Raw genomic sequence first — 7,909 nt, forward strand, 5'->3', positions numbered from 1 at the left:
AGCCATGAGAAAACAATTGAACATGCCCCTAAAGTGTAATGCATATGCGACTTCATCATAATATATATATGCAACTTCATTATAATATACATATATATATATACTGTAAAATGTCTGCAGGTCCACATGCTCTTCTACTTCTGTGCACTGGTGAACTGCAACATTCAGGGTAGAAATCAGGGCTGAAAGATGGCAGGTGAAAGATTGTCTCTCTTCCTTTCTGCTGATACAGCATCTACTTATTTTACACTACCTAAAATCACTATTTTTCCAGTTCACATAATTTTCTACTAGCTTTTAAGAAAGTTTACATTACCGGCTTAGTGTATGAACCCAAGCATATCTTTTTGGAAGGAAGTTGTCTTGGAAGTTCTTTCCTGTGCTTGCTTTCCCTACTGCTCAAGGATACTTACAAACGTGAATGCCTGTGGATAGATCTCAGAAATCCTTCCAACTTGGGCATGCTCCAAAGGCATCTGGAGGTTCCACTAGCATTTGGAAATGCGGGATCAACAAAGAGCTTGCTTCCAAATCGTGGTATCAACCACATGTAACATGCCAGGAAATGGTTCACAAAGATAATATGAACTTAAATTCTGCCCTCGGTCATGTATAGTCTAGTAAATATGGCTTTTCCCTGACTGTGAGGATCTATTGCCTGAACTCTAAGTGAGGCCAAGAAAGTACTGGATGAAAGCCATTTCTGCACCTTCGTTCTTCTCTTTCTTCTGGGAAAATAAAGAAAGTTCTTCCTTGGACATTATGACATTTATGTCTTTAAATGTGACACTAATAATTTCCTAGAAACAATTTGAAGTACAGAAAGAAAGAAAGGAAGGAGGGAAGGAAGGAAGGAAGGAAGGAAGGAAGGAAGGAAGGAAGGAAGGAAGGAAGGAAGGAAGGAAATGAGAAAGAAAGAAAGAAAGAAAGAAAGAAAGAAAGAAAGAAAGAAAGAAAGAAAGAAAGAAAGAAAATAAAACAGAAAACAATCCTATATGTGAAATCTGGGCTCTGTAACTCATTTGCTATCTTTCGCCAAGTCAGTTCATGTCTGCTTTTCCCATGCAGTGAGATGGTAGAGTTCAATGATGTCCAACTCTCCTTCTATTCTTTCTTTACTTTTAAAAAATTATCTTTACATAGTTATACAAAGGAGGTTCCATGTAACAAAGCAGTTTGTAGACACAATTCCTTGATTAGTGTCACCCCTTCAAATTCTCATCATCTTCAACCCACCGCTTCACTTTTCTTCTTAATTTTGTGGTATATATAATAAATTATTTATTGCATTATCCCCCCTCCCTGTGGCTTCTCTCTTGCATGTACCCATTTCTTGGTGTCGATTTTGTTGCGCTTTCATCTAGTCAAGGAAATCTAGAGCTGAGTGTAAAATAAATAGGATATCTCAAGAGTTTTTACAGGATTTTCCTCAAAGAGAAGCAAAATCTCCCATCTGCTTATTCAATTCAATTTGCCTAGAGTGACGGGATATGAGTGCAACATAGTTAGTTCAAGACAAATTGCAAGCTATTTCCCTCTCTATTTCCTGGTAGACCACTTATAAAACTGATTGAAGCTCAGCCCAGTATTGGTCATTCATTTCTACACCCTTACGTCAATACAGAGAAGTGTGAGCTGTTACTTCCATGTGACACGTGGTTAAATGGAGGGTCAGGCATGCAGGAAGGCGATTAGAAGGAGGTTACATAGGGGAGACATGGAGTCAGGATGCAAGCAAAGCTGAGATTCCAGCCAGAATAAAGGCATGCGGTTTTGTGCACTGGGCCTATGTCCTGTCTTTGGTACTTATGTATGGGCTTCCGTGCACATGTGAGCGCCTCAGAGACTGCAAAAGTCTGCAACTGATAGCTGTGCCAACACACATTTACACAGACTGGCTCCCCTCTACACCCAGGGAGAGGCTCGCTCTGTATGTGATATAGGGAAACCACAACAAGGCAATCCTTGGAACTATAAAATCAAATTAAATCATTGGTTCTGGCTGGGGATTTAAACATCTTAGCCGCTCTAATTTCTCTAGAGAATCTCAGAGAGCAAGCCAACTCCCGACATGCACACGTTTCCTTGTCGCAGTGTGGTTTTGCCCCAGGTTTTCAATCTGGTTTAGGTTGACTACTTGGAGAGGAGAGAAGAAAAGAGCAGGGAAGAGAAGGAGGGAGAGAAGGGGAAGCATAAATGAAAGGAGAGAGGGCAGGAAAGGGAGAGGAGGGCAGGGAGAGAAGAGAAGTGAAAAGGAGAAGAATGGAGGGAAGAGAAGTGAGGGAGGAAGGAGGAGGGAAGGGAGGGGAGGGGAGAGAATATTTTTCTGACCTGGATAAACTGAAAACCCAAATTTACGTATGGAATCCTAAATTTAAAGGTGAAGGACAGAGGCACAGAGAACTAATATGTCTCGTTGGCTGTTATGCTGCTAGCAAATACCCATCCAGTATTATATGGCATAAATCCCTCCCTTTTCATTTGTAAATTTTTGTATTATTAGTGTTATTAAATAGAGGTAGAAAGGGAACACAGTTCCATAAGTTAGGTTATGAGTAAATACTTTATGGTCAATTATTTTTAAATCTCATGATTTAGGATTCTCCTCTCACCTTTTCTTTTCTAAAGGATCTTGGATCCATGAGGACAAAGATGGAAGAATATTCTCCTTAGCCCAAGAAGACATGAATTTTATAACGGCTCCTACTTGATGTAGGGGAAGTCCATTAGTACTTGCAACAAATTTGTAGAATAAAATTAACATATTTACATAAATAAAATCTTCTACCACAAATCACTCAGTAAGAAGAAGTATACAACAAAAGCAGAAAGGGAAAAATGTGGAGAGAATCCATATAATTGATAAGAGATGATTCTGCATCAATCTATTATGAATGGTTTTTCTGTCCTGACGCTACTCCAATAATTTTAGCAAGTCTAGGCTTTCATACTTTAAAGAAAAGTAAAATGACTGGTATAGAACAGGCTGCATCTACAAAGAGTAAAGTGCCTGACATATAGTTAATGATGTACACTGTTGATTAGTATAATTTTAACACCTTTATTAGTATGTGATCTATTCGGCCAGTGAAACTATAAAAACAGATGACTTCCCTAAGTCTTGTGTCTTTCAATAAATAACTGCAGAATGTCTGCAGTATCCTTAAAACCAATCCTGTGCTTATTCAAATATCCTGGTTACTTCTCCCAAAGCATCTTCCCTAGACAACATCTACTTCATACCCTGTATCTATCAACTGGCAAATTCTAGACGTCTCACATAAACAGAATCGCATATCTGCTCTTCTGTAATTAGTCTCTTTCTCCTGGCTATTCTGAGTCTCTTTCATTTCTAGGACTAGCATCGTTTCCTTCAGCTTTCGAAAAATGTTACCTGGAATTTTAATAAGAACCATATGTTAAATTTGCATATTAATTTTGGAGAATTGCATATACTATTTTTTGTTGCCAGTCCTGGGGCTTGAACTCAGGACCTGAGCACTATCCTTGAGTTTTCTCAAGTCTAGCTCTCTACCATTTGAGCAACAGTACCACTTCTGGCTTTTTCTGTGTATGTGGTACTGAGGAATCAAACCCAGGGCTTTGTGCATGCTAGGCAAGCACCCTACCACTTGGCCACACTCCTAGCCTGCTACATACTATTTTGAGAAAGGTTTTGTTCTATAGCCAAGACTGACATTCAACTATAATTCCCCTGATGCAGCCTCCTCTATGTAGTTGCTATATATAAGCACCATATTAACAATAGTTTTCTGATATACCAGCATGTGCAGTTCATTTGGGGATGGTCCATCCAATACCAAGGTTTGACCTCAAGTTCTCTCACTTGTGTGGTTTTCTGGTTAAAGGTTAGTACACTACAATTTGAGCCACACCAACATGGCTTTTTGAAGGTTACTTGGAAGATGGTGTCGTGTTAATTTTACTTTCCAGGCTGGGTTTTATTTTATTTTATTGTTGGGGTAATGTATAGAGGGGTTACAGTTACATTCGTTAGGTAGTGGATACACTAGTTCTTGAACACCGACACCCCTTCACATGTTGTTGTCCCTCTTTCCCTCTTCTCACCCCCTCCCAATCATCTCAGGCTGGTTTTGAATCATAATTCTCTTAATCTCAGCCTCCTGAGTAGCTAGTAACACAGGCAACAGCCACCAGCACCCAATGACATGAAATGTCTGTACGTTTAAGTCACAGTTTTTTCTTTTCAGTGTTTATAGTTTTCAAGTATCACACTTGGATTCTTTTTGTTAAATATATTCCTAAGTGTATTCTTGTTTTCAGTAACATTATAAATTGAATTGTTTACTTAGCTTCACTTTTGATTACTATTTTAATTATAATGAAAACATGATTACACTCTTAAACATTTTAAATTATGGCTAATAAAAAGAAAACAAGCATACCCCAAATCCATTACACATAATATGATATTGGATGGAACATATGAAATTGGTAATTCTGCTTTTTTCCTCTGTCCATATTCTATGGATTTCTGACCTTCAAAAATAAGACATTTAAGCTGGGAATGGTGGCTCACACCTGTAATCCTAGCTAATCAGGAGCCTGATATCTGAGGATCAGGGTTCAAAACCAGCCCAAACACTTAAGTCCCTGAGACTCTTATCTCCAATTAACCACTAGAAAATCAGCAGCTGGGCTGTGGTTCCAGGGGTAGAGCAGAATCTTTGTGCTGAAGAGCTCAGGGACAGTGCCCAGGCCCATCATTCAAGCTCCACAACGGACAATTTTTTTTTAAAGCAGTAGGACATTTACATGATGAAGGAAACAAATAGCTTTTGCTGGGAACTTAATTTATTCCAGATGAAATTTTAGATAATTCATTGTTTTGTTGCATTTAGATCACAAAATAAATCTGTATCATCTATCATAGTATATCATATCATATTCAAATTTTTTCATATACTTTTATTGTAATTAATGGAAGGGTTACATTATACTCGCCAGACAGGTGGTGCATTACTTTACATACATTGATGCCCTTTCTCATGTCTTGGTCCTCCTTTCCAGCCCCCAACCCGGCCCTTCATTTTGTTTGCCTCCATTCCCTATCCAACATCAAATAACCAAACACACATATATACAATATATCAGCTAACCGGGAGAAATACTGTAACAATATGAAATAACTAAGGGACAGCAAAAGAGATGAGAGATAACATAGTATATTAAGGACAACATTCACTCATTATATGGCTTTTGTTTCTATATCCTGGAGGTCCTTTCATTTAGCGTCATTCTATATGGCCTTATGAATCTACGTTTTGTTCTATTGTAAATCTCTGCTAGGAGAGCCCAAGGTTTCTACTGATTAGGACAAATGAGGGAAACCATTGAGCCTATGTTCCTTTGGTCTGGCTTACTTCACTTAATAGGATTTTTCCTAAGTCTTTCCATTTCCTTACAAATGGGGCAATGTCATTCTTTCTGACTGCAGCACAGAATTCCATTGTGCATAAATACCCCATCTTGTTGATCCACTCATCAACTGAGGGACATCTGGGTTGGTTCCATATTTTTGCTATGGTAAATAGCGCTGTAATGAACATCGTTGTGCTAGTGGATTTAGTATGTCCTTGTTTCTGGAGGATTGGGTAAATGCCAATTGCTGGGTCAAAGGGGAGTTCTTTCTTTAGTCTTTTGAGGAACTGCCATACTGCTTTCCATAGTGAATGAGTTTACACTCCCACCAATAGTGTAGTAGTGATCCCTCCTGGCCACATCCCCTCCAGCATCTGTTGTTATTAGATTTCTTGATCCTGGCCATTCTAACTGGAGTGAGGTGGAATCTTAAAGTTGCTTTGGTTTGCATTTCTTTTATAGCAAGAGATGTCAAGCATTTCTTCATGTGTCTATAGGCCATTCTTATTTCTTCTTCAGAGAAGACTCTAAGTCTTTGGCCCATCTTTTAATGGGTTGGTCGTTTCTTTGGAGATTAGTTTTGGAGAGATTCAATTTTTTGAGCTTTTGATATATTTTAGATACGAGGCCTTTGTCTGTTGTATGGTTAGTGAAGATCTTCTCCCACTTTGTAGGCTTCCTAGTTGTTTTACTAGCTATATCCTTTGCCATACAAAAATCTCTTCAGTTTAATGCTGTCCCATTTATCCACTTTCTCGGATTTGTTGTTTTTCTTGGTCCTTATTAAGAAAGTTTCGACCTGTGCCAAGGAGACCTAGTGTATCTTCTATTCTTTCTTGTAAAATTTTCAGTGTCCCTGCTTTTACCTCCAGGTCTTTGATCCATATGGAGCGAATCCTGGTGCAGGGTGACAAAGTTTTCTGCAGGTGCTTAACCAGTTCGGCCAGCACCACTTGTTGAAGAGGCTGCCTTCCATTCTCTTATTTTTTTTTTGGTACCCTTATCAAAGATTAGGTGGCCATCGGTCTGTGGGTTAATATCTGGGTCCTCAGTTCTATTCCATTGGTCTTCAGGCCTGTTTTTGTGCCAGTACCAAGCTCTTTTGGTCACTATAGCTCTGTAATAGAGTCTAAAGTTTGGTATTGAAATTCCTCCTGTGCTGTTCTTTCTGCTATACGGGGTCTGCTATATGGGGTCTTTAAAGAAATAGAAGAGGCAATCAAAACTTTCATATGGAATAATAAAAGACATTGGGGTATTGATGGGTATTGTGTTGAATTTGCCCTTGGCAAGATTGCCATTTTCATGTTGATTCTTCCAATCCAGGAGCATCAGAGGTTTTTCCATTTCCTCAGTTCTGCTTTAATTTCCTTTTTCAGGGTTTTAAGGTTTTCATCCAAAATATTCTTTACATTCTTAATTAATTCCTAGGTACTTTTTTTTTCTTTGAGACTGTTTCAAAAGGAGTTGCTTTCCTGATTGTTGCCTCGTTTCTCTCATTGTTGGCATACAAGAAGGCAGTTGATTTTTGAGGGTTAATTTTATACCCTGCTGCCTTGCCAAAGTTTTGAATCAACTCAAGTAGTTAGGGAGTGGAGTCTATAGGGTTCTTTAAATACAGAATCATAAAAATACGGAACGCTTCACGAATTTGCGTGTCATCCTTGCGCAGGGGCCATGTTAATCTTCTCTGTATCGTTCCAATTTTAGTATGGGTGCTGCTGAAGTGAGCACCAGTTTCAAATTTTTATCTCAGAGGATTCAACACAGTTATCCAACTTGCCTGAACACACGCAAGTGTCAAATCCAGTGTTAGAACACAATACATGTATGCCTTACTCTAAATGAATTCATTTAGTTTGCCCATGTGAAAAGATACTTGTATTGTCTAAGATCTTGCTTTGCCAAAGAGAATAAAACTATTCAAATTCTTTTAGCTTATAAGCTTTGGATTTATTTCTGCATTTGAATACCAAGGATTACCAGTTGCTACTTGCTTGGCTTCAGAAGAGTTGTGTAACTTTTTCTCTGTAAGTGGAGAATATCGTTTCTGATGACTCAGGCCATGAGGACTAAACAAACTGATGAGATACACTGTATATATCATGGTGCTAAGTATATAGGAAGTAAGGGTTAACCATATATTACAATTAGTGTAAAAGGCATTAGAGCACTCAAGGAACTTTCACAGGAATTGACACATTTCTTTTTTAAGATGCAGAATGTTCCATAACGGACTAACATTACAAAAGTTTCACATATTATGGCTCATATTTCAGAAGAACATACAAGGCAAAAGGGATCATTATACAATAACTACAGAATTCGAACTCCTATCCTCTGACTTAAAGTGTTAAATTTCAAAGGACTTGATATCATGAACAACACTTTTCTTCATGCCCAGAGAATAGAAAACTTGGGGAACTGAAGCTATGGTCCAGATATGAAGCCTAGAGGAAAGAAGTTTTTTAAAAAAGTCAATCAGTCAAACATCTTATGATGATAG

General features: G+C 38.3%; 1 non-coding gene across 1 annotated transcript; it reads right to left on the reverse strand.

Moving 5' to 3' along the window:
* Positions 1-7,030: 7,030 nt before the first annotated feature.
* LOC150065836 (U6 spliceosomal RNA) lies at positions 7,031-7,137 on the reverse strand. Its single transcript, XR_016535069.1, has one exon. It is a non-coding gene; the product is annotated as a U6 spliceosomal RNA (small nuclear RNA).
* Between the last annotated feature and the right edge of the window lie 772 nt (positions 7,138-7,909).

Source organism: Megascapheus bottae, chromosome 3 (assembly GCF_031878675.1).
Source record: "Megascapheus bottae isolate mThoBot1 chromosome 3, mThoBot2.hap1, whole genome shotgun sequence".
Lineage (NCBI taxonomy): Eukaryota > Metazoa > Chordata > Mammalia > Rodentia > Geomyidae > Megascapheus > Megascapheus bottae.